The sequence below is a fragment of the Lampetra fluviatilis genome, chromosome 64 (assembly GCF_964198595.1).
Source record: "Lampetra fluviatilis chromosome 64, kcLamFluv1.1, whole genome shotgun sequence".
NCBI classification, from domain to species: domain Eukaryota; kingdom Metazoa; phylum Chordata; class Hyperoartia; order Petromyzontiformes; family Petromyzontidae; genus Lampetra; species Lampetra fluviatilis.
The window spans coordinates 188,701-200,028 of NC_136338.1; the positions used below are offsets into that span (position 1 = coordinate 188,701).

The window sequence follows — 11,328 nt, forward strand, 5'->3', positions numbered from 1 at the left end:
CAGAGATGTGAACGACCTCGCCTGGTGTACAGGAGGTCGTGGGTTCGATCCCGGCCTTGACGATTGATGTATATTTGGAGTTTGCGTCTCTCTGTCTCTCTCCCCGTGGTCGCGTGGATTTTTCTCGGTGTCCTATCATTTGTAAACCAGGCAGCTTCTGAAAGCGAGCTGTATAGCTCAGTGTTGGGCCTCACCTGGTAACATAAAAATAAAAACAAAATACCGCGATGTTAAATCACTGCGCGTTCTTTAGGTAGGCTGTCACGGAGGCATGACAGATACACAACAATACGTTACACACGACACCACGATCTGACTCTAAATAAAGTGAATTACGAATGATAATATTGATTATTGAGATTGGTTTTTTTTGTTTCATTCAGGATCTCAAAGCGTCGTGCGTATCAAGGAGGAAGGGATGATGCCCATTTAACAACCCGAGTATACGCTGCGTATGAAGACAAAGACCCCCCGTGTAGCCTTAACAGACTTTTGGCATAAGTGCTTTTAGCGAGGCGCGGCACCCTTAGTAGGCCGGCAGGGCACGCGACGGAGTGGGTGGCCCATACCACGCCCTGTTGGCGCTGGCTCGCTCTTTCTCTCCCGCTCACTCTCCCCGCGCTCTCTCGATCTCTCTCGCTCTGTTTCTCTCTCTCCCACTCTCTCTCTCCCACTCTCTCTCGCTCGCTCTCCTGTCGCTCCGTTGGACGTCGGCTCGCGCGATTGTTTTTCCAGCCCAGACGATTTGCGAGAGAAGCAGCCAGGGCAGGGGTCCTTATATTTCCCCTCCTCAACCTCCCCCCCCACCATCCCAATTAATTATAATTAAAATGAAATTGGCAAATTTAGTATTTTATGATGGCATTACAATGACCTACTTTTGCACGAATTCCCATCCCTAAGTCTTTATATAATGGTGGCATTTTAAAAAACAACAAGCATAATCATCCGTGCTCAATCCACTGCTGGATGAAGGCTTCCCCAAGCCTCCACTACTGCCACCATCATCATCAAAGCAGCCATGGTCAATCTACTGCTGGATGAAGACTTCCTCCTACCCCAATCCGGATTTAGATTTGATTCAATCTCAATTGCCATCAAAAAAATTGCTCCGAAATCCCCAAAAACGGAAGATCATGCTATTTTATAAAAATAATAAAAATCCAGTTCTATTCCCTTCACGTATTATGGATATCAGAAACAACATCATTGAACAAACGGAGTGCTTCAAATGCTTGGATTCACTGATTGATCCGAAACTTACATTCCAACCCCATATTGATCAGATATCTCAAAGAAAATGAAATAAAAAATAAGGTTTGTATACAGACACAAACATTGTATTTCCATTAGATTACACCTGCAAATCGTTGAAGCTATCCTCCTATCACTGTTTTACTACGCTGATGCTGCTTACAAATCAGCTACTAAGGAAACACTAAACAGACTAAACCCGCTTCATCATTCTGCTCTTCGATTTCTGCTGGATGTACCATACAGGACCCACCATTGTGACCTCTACTTAAATCTAATCTCACATCACTGGATGCAAGAATACATCTACATTGGGCTCTGTTCAGCCATAAAATCCTTATTTTAAAATATGCGCTAAACGTAGCAAATTCATTAACCCCCTCGGCAAATCTAAGAAACATAAGACGTCCATATAATTGCCTTTTAACTTTCCCAAGAAAAATAATTGGAATAGGTGACGAAGCCTTTTGCCGTTGCGGCACCAACGTTTTGGAACAACATTGTTTGCTCAATTGACATCGTAAATCTTCAAAAAGTATCATGAAGCACAAGATTAGTGCTGCGTACAACTACAATTGTGATACGATAAAATCTGACAGAAATAAAAGCGGAGAGAAAGCTTCAAATCAAGATCAAATCAAGATTACAAGCGGAGTTGGAAATGGGCTTGTCTTAGACACGTCTTAGACACGCCCACTTCTAAGCGTCAGCTTGTATCGTATATTACAACTCCCACGCCTGCCATTTTAGAGGACGTGGGTTCGATCTCGACCCTGACGCTTGTTATATATTTGGAGTTTGCATATTCACCCAATGGTCGTGTGGATTTTTATCTCCGCGTTGGATAGGATGGACGATGCTGTCAGGGACGTGAGTTAGAGCCACGGTGGGTCGCAGATGTTAACTACCTCGCCTTGTATACAGGACGTTGTGGGTTCGATCCCAACCTTGATGCCTGCTGTATAATTTTAGTTTGCGTCTCTCTCTCTCGCGCTCTGTGCCCGTGGTTGGGTTCTCCGCTCTGGGTTCTTGTCGGCTTTTTCGCTCCACATTTAGAAACATGCGTTTAGAAGATTGGGCTGCTATAAATGTCCACGTGACTCGCCACTCTGTTGAGCTATCATCTGTGGTCAGGTCGCTTCTGAAAAAGAGTTCCACAGCTCAGTAGGGCCGTACCTGGTAAAATAAAAACACAGCTTAATAATAGTTATATTTGAACTGCAAATGTCTGCATAACGAGTGGCGAACGTGAGAGCGCCTGACTATGGCATCATCAGCAGCAGTATCAGCAGTATCAGCAGTAGCAGCATCAGCAGTATCAGCATCGGCAGCATCAGCAGCAGTAGCAGCAGTATCAGCAGCAGTAGCAGCATCGTCATCAGCAGGAAATTCTGCAGGATGCCCTGACCTATGCATGCCACTTGTAATCGAACTTGCTTAACCTTGTGTAATGACAGGGTGCCATCTGTTGACCACGAGGGGTAATCACAACTATGGGTGCGTTATATAATAACCAACCAGAAGCTCTGGGAACCTGCTCGAAGGTTCTAGAAGGGGGACGTGACCGAAGGTTCGGGGCTGTCGTGGGGTCCCGGGTCTTGGCTGCCGTCGCTGTCTTCACCATCATCTCTCTCCTCATCGTCCGGCCGCATGGATGATCCTCTGCACGGCTCCCATCGTCGTCCTCGTTATATTAGTCAGCCCGCTATATAGTTAGACGCCGACAATGGGGCTGTGTAGATGGGTCAGCTATGCGTAGCCTTGTGTATATATAATTGTCGCCCAGTGATTGTGTCTGAAGTGTGAGAATAAATAAGAAGCCCTCTACACGTCGTGTCTCGGAAGTCGCTCACTGCACTTGTACAGCGAATCAGACTTCGACTGAATCGTGAATGTGAAATCTACTCTATAGCGAATCTGAAATCTACTCTATAGCGAATCTGACATCTACTCTATAGCGAATCTGACATCTACTCTATAGCGAATCTTACATCTACTCTATAGCGAACCTTACATATGTAGTGTTGTAAATACTGACAAATAAACTTCTTATGAGGCATCACTTTGGTTTATTGTCTGTACTACAAGGTGAAGGCTATATCGGTCCCCTCACCCGATTCCTACGGAGCTATGGCCTCCGAACTATACGTGACCTAACACTGGTAACCCGTTCCCTATCGTCCTCCGGCTGGGACCTAGGGGAGGCTGACTGACCCGACCTCCTGGTCCGTGGGTCCTGACCACTGGCCTCACTGAGCTCCGGCCCTTAGAAGGACTGCGGAACTTGGGGTCCAGGGTCCTATTCTCCAGCCCGGTCTTCGGTCTTCAGTGTGGAGATAACTGAGCCCGACCTCTGAGTGCTCTGGCTTACATTCTCGTCCGTGGCTTGCTCCGTCCTAGCCACGCCCTCCTTCTGGAACTCTCTGGAAGGTGACGTCATTCCCCCGGTTCCCCCCCCCCCACCCGGGGGCCTGGGGAATGTGTCCCAGGATCCGTTTACTGGGATCCGCCGTTGGCCCCTTTCTGGCCCATGGACATTTGCCCTGGCGAGGTAATGCCTCTGCCCACTATTGACAATAGGTGAAACTACAGGCCTGCTGAATGGTGAGTAACAATCACCCCTACACATCTACTCAAGAGCGAATCTGACATCTAATTTACAGCGAATCTTATATCCACTCTGTAGTGAATCTGACATCCACTCTATAGTGAATCTGACATCCACTCTGCAGTGAATCTGACATCCACTCTGTAGTGAATCTGACGTCCACTCTGCAGTGAATCTGACGTCCACTCTGTAGTGAATCTGACATCCACTCTGTAGTGAATCTGACATCCACTCTGCAGTGAATCTGACATCTAGTCTATAGTGAATCTGACATTCACTCTGCAGTGAATCTGACGTCCACTCTGTAGTGAATCTGACATCCACTCTGTAGTGAATCTGACATCCACTCTGCAGTGAATCTGACATCTAGTCTATAGTGAATCTGACATTCACTCTGCAGTGAATCTGACACCTACTCTGCAGTGAATCTGACATCCACTCTGCAGTGAATCTGACACCCACTCTGCAGTGAATCTGACATCCACTCTGCAGTGAATCTGACATCTACTCTGCAGTGAATCTGACATCTAATCTATAGTGAATCTGACATTCACTCTGCAGTGAATCTGACACCCACTCTGCAGTGAATCTGACATCCACTCTGCAGTGAATCTGACACCAACTCTGTAGTGAATCTGACATCTACTCTGTAGTGAATCTGACATCTACTCTGTAGTGAATCTGACACCCACTCTGTAGTGAATCTGACACCCACTTTGTAGTGAATCTGACACCCACTCTGTAGTGAATCTGACACCCACTCTGCAGTGAATCTGACACCCACTCTGTAGTGAATCTGACACCCACTCTGTAGTGAATCTGACATCTACTCTGTAGTGAATCTGACACCCACTCTGTAGTGAATCTGACATCCACTCTGCAGTGAATCTGACATCTACTCTGCAGTGAATCTGACATCTAATCTATAGTGAATCTGACATTCACTCTGCAGTGAATCTGACACCCACTCTGCAGTGAATCTGACACCCACTCTGCAGTGAATCTGACACCCACTCTGTAGTGAATCTGACACCCACTCTGTAGTGAATCTGACATCTACTCTGTAGTGAATCTGACTGTTATAGCGACATGCGCGAGGCGACGCTGGTCTATGCATGGTTTGTTTGGCTGCCCGGCTCTCTCGCCAGACGCGGAGCCCGGCGGTTGCCGTGTCCGCGTATTCATCAGCAGCAGCCTTGGCTTGGTCTGACACGCGGCAAGGCACCCCACCACTTCTCTATGCATGCAGCACACGAACACACACTCCCGCGGGACATACACACACACACACAGGACACATACATACAGATAGACACAAATACAGACATAGAGGGATATACACAGACAGAGCCACACCACAAAAAGAGACAACAAAGACAATGACAGGGATACACACAGACAGAGACACACAGAGAGCCGCACCACAAAGACATACACACAGACAAAGACACACAAACACAGACGCACACAGTTCCACACACACATAGAGGGACACAGAAAACACACACATACAGAGACACACCACAAACAAAGACGCACACAGACAGACAGACACGTAGACAGAGAGAAACACCACGTACAGACACAACAACAACAACCGCCGTTCGCCACTAAGTGGCGGTGACGTCACCACGACGTTTGTGCCAGGCATGTTAAGGCCACGTGAGGTGTCGAACGGTCGCTGGCAGGAGGTAACGGGGCAAACCCAGCAGGTGCCACGGGTCGACTGACTGAGATGACTGGCTGATACACCACCTGTGCACCCTACTGTGCCAACTTGCTGTGCTTTAGCCAAACGGCACTCCGCTCGTTGTGAGCGTCGCTCCTCCGCCCTCCGTTGTTGTTGGAGGGCAACTGCTTCCAACTGCCCAGCAGCGTCCTTAACGAGCCTCCTCCACAGAGGCCGATCTTGACAGTACCAGTCATCGGCAAGTCCACTCAGCTCCACATCCTCCTGTACCACATCACTTCATTTCTTCTCTAGGCCGTGCCGCGCCTGTTTAGTCCCCTCGATCCGGCCGAACAAAAGCTGTTTAGGCATGCGGTGGCTGGACATATGGGCTACATGACCCAGCCAATGGAGCTCACCGATGGGACTTTGTCCAGATCTTTCAAGAATATGTGAGCTCCTCACACAATCCATCCTGGTTAAACCCAGGATGGATCGTAGGCAGGCCAGCCTAAATGTTTCTAATCGGCGAAGATGTTTCATTAGGGGGGTCCACGTTTCGCAATCGTAGAGAAGGGAGGGAATTACTGTGGCTGAGAAGACCTGAAGCTTCGTGCAGAGCAACAGACCAGGCAGCTTCCACACAGCGTTATGCAACCGATGCAAATATAATGGCGCTCGACTGATTCGGAGTGAGACCTCTGCTGTCAAACCAGAGCAGGTCATGAGCACATTGCCCAAGTATGGGGAACTCTCCACTCTCTCCACAACTGCCCTATCACCAATTGGGAGTTGTGGGGTGGAGTGTCCGATGGTTCAAAATACCCAGGCATGTGCTGAGTTTTGGTGGGGCTGATGATAAGGCCCCACCTCTTAGTGGCACACTCCAGTTTCAGCAGCAGCATCTCCAACTCCTCCTCTGAATGAGCAGCAATTACCAGATCATCAGCATACATAACATGGTTGAGCAATAGGGAGCCATCCATTGACCGCACTCGGGCATCGATCAGCCTCCCATAGTATCTGTACCAGATGGAAATTCCTCCGGTACAGCTATTGAAGGCTTCACGAACTACGTTGTCGAAATAGATGTTAAATAATGTGGGAGCCAAAGGACATCCCTGTCGCACCCCAACGTGAACAGGGAATGGCTCCGACTACCGGCCACGTAGATTTAGCCGGGCCCGCTCACCATCATGAAGGTCCTTAATGACCATGAGCAGAGGGACAGGAACTCCGAAAGCACGAACCAGGAGGGGTGGTGGTGGTTGTAGGGTTGAACCAGGAGGGGTGTTGGTGGTTGTAGGGGCGAGCCAGGAGGGGTGTTGGTGGTTGTAGGGGCGAGCCAGGAGGGGTGGGGGTGGTTGTAGGGTTGAACCAGGAGGGGTGGGGGTGGTTGTAGGGTTGAACCAGGAGGGGTGTTGGTGGTTGTAGGGGCGAGCCAGGAGGGGTGTTGGTGGTTGTAGGGGCGAGCCAGGAGGGGTGTTGGTGGTTGTAGGGGCGAGCCAGGAGGGGTGGGGGTGGTTGTAGGGTTGAACCAGGAGGGGTGGGGGTGGTTGTAGGGTTGAACCAGGAGGGGTGGTGGTGGTTGTAGGGTTGAACCAGGAGGGGTGGTGGTGGTTGTAGGGTTGAACCAGGAGGGGTGGTGGTGGTGGTGGTTTGGCCGAGCCAGGGAATGGACGAACATGGACCTCCTCACCTCCTCATCCGATGATGGAAGCCGCGCGCCCGACCACGGCGCACGATGCCCGATACCTGCCACATCCACTCGGGGATTCCCCAACCACCCCCCTCCATTCGTCTCCCTAATTCAATCCGCGCACGCGAAGTGTCCGAGGGCCGTGTAAAAGTGATTGCTCCCTAACTTAGTTTAATGCACTGTCATTCCCCCCACCGCCTCGGCACTCCAGCCCCGCCACCCTCCCCCGTCCCCACCCTCCCGGCCCCCAAGTCGCGCCGTTCCCGAATTGTCCCCGGGTCGAGAAGTGATGCCCTTAACGTTCTTGTGCGCGCGATATTGATGATCATGATGACGTTGTTCGCAAAAAATCCGTTTCGTTTCTAGCGATGCCCTCCCGCCTTCTCGTGGGGAACGGAGGTGGAGGGAGGAGGATTGAGGAGGGAGGTGGAGGGAGGAGGAGGAGGGAGGAGGAGGAGGGAGGAGGAGGGAGGTTGAAGGTGGAGGAGAGAGGAGGAGGAAGGAGGGATGATGGGGGAGGTTGATTGTCGATCTCTCGCGGTGTAAATTCAACGCCCGTGTTGTTTGCGTCCCATGATGGCGCGTGTCACGGGGGGAGGGAGATTGAATGAATGATTGCATGAGTGAGTGAATGAATGAGTGACTGGGTTCACAGAGAACACAGCCAACCGGCACGATCCCTCTCGGCCTTTTGATAACTCTGCTCCACACACAGAGGATTATATTCTGTGGGTCTTTCGGTAAAGCCACGTAAATATAAAAATAATAAAAATTATCACAATATCACGTGGAATATCACGTGTGATATTGTGATTATTTTTTTTATTATTTTTTTAAAATTTATCTCTACGTGGCTTTAGCAAAAGACCCAAAGAATATGAATTCCTGCAGTCACAAAAGCTTCAAGTCAACAGGATTGTTTCCCATCGTTGTCGTTGTCAGCCATGCTCAACCCACTGCTGGATGAAGGCCTCCTCCCAGTGACTTCCTCCTTTCCTCTGTCTGCACTCCTTCTGCCGCTAGTTAGAATCTCCCCCCCCCCCTCAATCCTCCTCCACATCCTCCATCCTCCTCCCACACTTCCTCCTCCCCCCTCCCCCCCCCCCCTCAATCCTCCTCCACATCCTCCATCCTCCTCCTCCTCCCACACTTCCTCCTCCCCCCTCTCCCTCAATCCTCCTCCACATCCTCCATCCTCCTCCTCCTCCTCCCACACTTCCTCCTCCCCCTCCCCTCTCTCCCTCCATCCTCCTCCTCCATCCTCCAAGCACGGACCCGCGGGGTCCTGGCCCTGCCGCTCCCCCCCCCAACATCCCTCCCCCCGTGTGGGTCGCTCCGGAGTGGGGGGGGGGAGTGCGGGCGGTTTTGGAGGCATAGGTCACAGAGATAATGAAGACGAGAGAGAGAGAGAGATGGAGAGAGGGAGGGATAGAGGGACAGAGAAGGAGAGAGATGAAGAGAGACAGGGAGGGAGAGAGATGGAGGGCAATAGTGAGAGGAGTGAGATGGAGTGAGATGGAGAGGGAGGGAGAGGGAGGGATAGGGATGGAGCGAAGCGAAAGGCTCGAGAGTAAAAAAGATACGAAGAGAATCGAGAAGGAGGGAGATATGAAATAGATGGACACAGAGAGAGAGACAGAGAGGGTGAGAGGGTGAGAGAGAAGGGTGGGAGTGGGAAGCGGAGAGAGAACGCGGGCTCGGGAAATAGATGTAGAGAGTGAGAGGGGGTGATAGATAGAAGAGATGGTGAGACAGAGACAGAGAGGGGAGGGGGCAGAGAGAGAGAGAGAGGAAATAGAGAAATAAAATAGGGAGAAGGGGCAGAGAGAGAGAGAGAGGGCCTCTATAAAAGAGAGGTGGCGTGGGGAGCGGGTGATGGACACCGCAGATCAAAGAAGGAGGAGTCGCAAAGCGAATCGAAGAGCCACGCAGAGCGCCAGCGTGTTCCTACAGATCCACACAGACGCCAGAGACAAAGATCCCCCCGCCCCCCGTGTAGCCTCAACATTCTGCCGGGGCAAGTGCTGCTAGCAAGTCGCAGCAGCACCCATGACGATGCGGGAACACGACGCGATGGGTGTCCAGCACCACGCCCGGCCACCTGCGATGTTTCCACACCGCACCAGGTGCACTCATTTGAGTAGGCTGAGTCGACCTAGGGGTAGCCCAGGACCGGTTCAGATGATCGTCACTGGGTGTTTGTGGCCATGAGCGGGAATCGAACTGGGATCGCCGGGTACGTAGCGAAGCACGCTAACCGTGACAGCTCACACACCCACTATTCGCCACTAAGTGACGGTGAGGTCACCACGACGCCTGTGCCAGGCTAGGTGCACTTTGATGCCACGTGAAGCGTCGAAGGCTCGCTGACGGGAGGTCACGGGACAGACCCAGGTGAATTTTACGGTTCCACCCGAGTCAAGAGCCGCATGGCTCACAGGGTTAGACCTCATATATGAAACTGAAAAACTGAAAACCGGCGCTCCGCTCGTTGTTGTGAGCGCCGCTTCTCTGCCCTCCGTTGTTGTTGGAGGGCGACTGCCACCAACTGCCCAGTAGCGTCCTTCACGAGCCTCCTCCATAGAGGCCGATCTTGACACCGCTGGTAGCAGTCTTCGGCAAGTCCACTCAGCTCCACATCCTCCCGTACCGCATCACTCTATCTCTTCTCTAGCCCGTGCAGCATCACTCCATCTCTATGCGGCCAGACAAAAGCTGCTTGGGTATGCGGTGGGTGGGTATGCGGGCTACATGAGCCAGCCAACGCAGCCTTGCCTGCCGGAGGAGATCACTGATGGGAATGTGTCCAGATCGTTCAAGGATTTGTGAGTTCCTCACACAATCCAGTCCGGGTAAACCCTGGATGGATCGTAGACAGGCCAGCCAGACTGTGGTCGAGTCTTCTTGCAGAGCGACAGAGCAGGCAGCTTCCACACAGAGTTACGCAGCCGACCACAGACGCTTCTGGAGAGTTGTATTTGACGTGTGTTTTTCCCATTTGTGCAATAGGTATCCGCATCTGCTACTGTGGTCTGTGCAGTGGACGCGCTGTTTCTATAGAGAGAGGGGCGCAGAGCTTGGGCAACTGTTGAGTCGCGCCGGCACCCAGCGTGGCTGCTGCTGCTGCTAGTGGTTGTCAACTCGTTTGTGGTTCCTTCTCCTCCTGCCGCCTCCAAGTCTCTCTCCCTCTCTCTCTCCCTCTCTCTCTCCCTCTCTTGTTTAATTTTTATTTCAGAATCCACGTAACTTTATTGAAACCATGCCAAACGTCAATCCACTTCTGTCAGCAAACAGCAACACAGGCATACACACACTTCCAACAAGTAACAATACAACAGACTGAAGAGCAGGGTGGCGAAGGACAGTGCTTCATGAAGGGAGGGCATCCTTGGGCGAATAAAGTTTAATGTCCATACTTCTGGAATTCCCACTCACCATTGTCGAAGGGACCGACCTGCCGGGTTTTCGGCCAGCGTGAGATGCAGTGGAATGGATGATTGCAGACGCCCCACGCCACTGCACATTCATCCGAGGTGGCTGACGCTTGGTTCGCCTGGCACTCAATGCAGAGGTCCTTGATGTGGTTGCGGCAGATGGCACAGCTATCCACGGCAATATCCCACGGCCACAGGGCCACGGCATTCCACTCCTTCACCTCGAAGCGCTTCTTGCAGCCGCCGCCAGCGGTGGACGAAACGCACGGCGCGTCCACCTCCACTGCGGCCCCCTCCATCTCCCCCACCCTCACACACTCTCTCACCCTCCCCCTCTATCTCCCAACCTCACACACTCTCTCACCCTCTCCCTCCCCCTCCATCTCCCACCCTCTCACACTCTCTCACCCTCTCCCTCCCCCTCTATCCCCCACCCTCACACACTCTCTCACCCTCTCCCTCCCCCTCCATCTCCCACCCTCTCACACTCTCTCACCCTCTCCCTCCCCCTCTATCTCCCACCCTCACACACTCTCTCACCCTCTCCCTCCCCCTCCATCTCCCACCCTCTCACACTCTCTCACTCTCTCCCTCCCCCTCTATCTCCCACCCTCACACACTCTCTCACCCTCTCCCTCCCCCTCCATCTCCCACCCTCTCACAC

At 51.9% G+C, this 11,328-nt stretch overlaps 1 pseudogene; it reads right to left on the bottom strand.

Annotated features, from left to right (window-relative positions):
* Window positions 1–10,503: 10,503 nt before the first annotated feature.
* LOC144951886 (E3 ubiquitin-protein ligase RBX1 pseudogene) lies at window positions 10,504–10,963 on the bottom strand (annotated as a pseudogene).
* Window positions 10,964–11,328: the final 365 nt, after the last annotated feature.